The 3,490-nt window shown below is 41.6% G+C and overlaps 1 pseudogene; it reads left to right on the forward strand.

Annotated features, from left to right (window-relative positions):
• The first annotated feature begins 785 nt into the window (after positions 1-785).
• Positions 786-1,505, forward strand: LOC111723000 (annotated as a pseudogene).
• The last annotated feature ends 1,985 nt before the right edge of the window (positions 1,506-3,490 follow it).

Here is a 3,490-nt window from a genome sequence, read left to right on the forward strand (position 1 = left end):
GAGTTGACATTCTTAAATATTTTGGTCATTAATCCCATAGCAGATGGATAATTTGCTAATATTTTCTGTATTCTGTGTGTCGTCTCTTTATTTTGTTGGTTTGTTTTTTTGTTGTGCTGACGCTTCATAGCTTAATATAATCCCATTTGTCCATTGTTGATTTTATTGATTTGGGTAGGGTGAGGTGAATAACTTTTTTAATACGTTGTTCAGTTTGTTTTGCTAATATTTCTTCTGCACATACAATTATAGAAGGATTTGGTGGTAACCATTTTGTTAAATTAATGACCACAGTCTGTCTTCTTTTTAGCCAATATGGTCACATTCTTCCTATGTGAAAAATATTCTTACCCTCTTTCCAAGATCCCCAGAGTCTCATCCCATTATGTCATTGGCTTGAAGTCCAATATCTCTCCCCTAAATCAGCCCAGGATGCAGATGAAGTCCTCAGAAGAGATTCGACATGCACAGTTCCTGGAGGACAGTACCACTCATGACCCAAAACGTCTGTTGGCCATCTGTCTCCCATACCCAGTATCAGTGGTGAGTTAAACATAAGATGATGGCAAAAAATACTCTCATTTAAACCAGAAAGGATGAGAGACAAAGCTGTCACTGGTACATTAACTCCAAGTTTGACTTCAGTGCCCCACTGGCAACCTCACAAAGCACCACAGGCTCATGTCTACATAAAAGTTGTTAAATTCCAGACCGTGCTGGGTTGCTGCCGCTGCTGCCATCATGCCAGCCCCTCAGGTCTCAATGAGGCTGGGTGACACTCCAGAATGGGAGACAAGCCAATGTGGGAGCATACTGGATCCAGCTTTCTTCAATATTATTACCAGTTATTTGATAATGATAGACTCCAACTAGGCGCAATTTGCGCGGATGCGTCATGCCTTACATGGGAAGGACAGCAATTCCAGGGGAAAGTTGCCATTGTGGAGAAGTTGTCTAGCCTTCTGTTCCATGGCCATCAGCATGGTTGTGGGCCAGTAAGGCCAATGAAGATCCCATCATGGGGTTCCACCAGATGTCCCTATTAAAGAGCATCAGTGATGCTTGGGTTTGCACCAATGACACGTTCAGGCTTGCCCTGCACAACTTCGGCTGACCTCGTCCTAGCCAGGCACTCATGCTGTTTCCTCCTCCCTCCTCTTCCCAGTACTATTCACAGTCCTGCAGATGCTCCACATATCGTACACAAATGAGCAAGGCTGCGGTGGAAGTGAGTGCAGTGTGCTGCTGCCACAAAGGTATTGTGCACAATGTTTGAACGCTAGACTAGTTGCATCTGACAGGAGAGTTTGTGTTGTTACCAGCACATGCCTTGGAAAGACTGAAGTAACGCAAAAGGTTGTCCTTTGTTTTCAGTCTACTGACAAGTTGCTCTAGTAACCCAAGGACATGAAGGGGAAAGCAGCTGCCCCACCGCCCAGACATTGATTTGTTCAGATGTTTTGACGCCTCCTGATACAATAAAATCACAAACATTTTTTTAACAGTTAAAAAAAATGTTAAATTCCACCAAATTGCTTACTTTAGTGATCTGAGCTGTTCCCCAGGTGGAAAGAATTTTGAAAGCAAGGGCTCTGTCTTACTCATCATCATTCACTAGTGCCTAGATCAGTGGTTCTCAGCCTGTGGGTTGGGACCCCTTTGGGGGTCAAACGACCCTTTCACAGGGGTCACCTAAGACCACCCTGCATATCAGATATTTACATTATAATTCATAACAGTAGCAAAATTATAGTTATGAAGTAGTAATGAAAATAATTTTATGGTTGAGAGTCAACCACAACTCAAGGAACTATATTATAAGGTCATGGCATTAGGTTGGTTGAGAACCACTGGCCTAGAGTTTAATGGATGCTTAATCAGTATTAGCTGCATAAATTAAAGCCCAATATATAGCATTGTCATCTCTCTTCTAAGGTAGGACCTTGTTTTAGTCACTTAATTTCTCCATGGTTACATTTCCTCATCTTAAAAATAGTTCAGATCAGAAGACTTGAAGAACTCGGGCTAGCTCCATGACTCTATTCTATCCTAGCACTTCTGCTTTGACATCTTGTGAGCTCCAACAGTCACTCTTTTCAGGCGTCAGAAGTCAGCGTTTATTTCAGAGTTTCATTCCCTGATGGGTGCTGGTTGATGGAAATAAGACTGTGACTAACACTGTCACAGAGCGATGGGAAATGAGGTGCAGGTGCAAGTGCCACGATAGGCAGAACAACAAAGGAACAGCTGAAGACAATAAACCTAAGAATTGCTCCTCAGATATCTTACAAATTAATCCAGGGGCTAGAAGATGGCAGACCTGAGAAACCTGGTCCAGATGCCTTACAGTACCCACATCAGCAGTTGGGAGCCATTTATACTCACATCCACTGATGATCCATCGGCATTATCGTCACAATGCTCTGAAGTCCTGAAGACTTCCCTTCCTGTCTGTCCTGCATCAGGATGAGAACTGTGTGCACAATATCTACTTTGCATTTCTGTGTTTTTATTTGTGTTCTTTTGTGAAAACTTTGCCTCTGAGCTCCTTTGCAATGAGTGAGGAAGTCAAGTGCCTACCTTTTGAAAGCTCTCATTGTACATCTAAGTCATTTCCTAAAAATAATTTAAATGACTTTTTAAATTTTCTTTTTATTTTTCTGGATTACAGTTCAATATACAAATATCCACTGTATACCATTAACAATTAGAGAATTTAAATGACTTTTTCTGTGTTTGTCTATTGCTGTTTCACTTTCTTTCATGGAGAGATTAACTCCTATAATCGGATTTTTAGGTGTCCCCCTTTCCCTTAACTCCTACAACAGGACTTGTAGATCTCTCCCTTCCTGCTTCCCTTTATTTAATCTGTGTCTGAAAACCCTGGGACACTGGCTCTTAAACTTCATCATGCATCAGGACCACCTGGGAGGCTTGTTAGAGGACAATGGGATGGGCCCCCTCCCTAGAGTTTCCGGTTCTAGAGATGGGTCTGAAAGTTTGCACTTCTAGTTATCAAGTGATGCACATCACACACTTTTTTATTTTTTTAATTTTTTTCAGGTTAATTCAGGGTACAAAGAATTAGGGTACAATGTTTGTCTTTGTTAGGTAGAGTCCCCTCTTATAATTGTATCCTGCCCCCAAGAAGTGTGCCAGACACCCTAAAACTGTGCCCAGTAAGTAGGAACACACCCACCTCACTCCCTCATTCCCCTATCCCCACTCTCCCATTTCCCTAACCTCCACTTGAATTGACTTGGGTTTTTCTCTTATGTGGGGATGTATTAGATCATCTACTGGCTTCATATTGAGTACATTGGACACTTGCTTTTCCATTCTTGTGATACATTACTGAGAAGAATGTATTTCAACTCTATCCAAGTTAATACAAAAGATGTGAAGTCACCATCTTTTTTCATGGCTATGTAGTATTCCATGGTGTATATATACCACAGTTTATTAATCCATTCCTTGCATGATGGGTGTT

The sequence above is a fragment of the Otolemur garnettii genome, unplaced genomic scaffold (assembly GCF_000181295.1).
Source record: "Otolemur garnettii isolate 467f Iridium unplaced genomic scaffold, OtoGar3 scaffold00007, whole genome shotgun sequence".
In the NCBI taxonomy this organism is placed as follows: domain Eukaryota; kingdom Metazoa; phylum Chordata; class Mammalia; order Primates; family Galagidae; genus Otolemur; species Otolemur garnettii.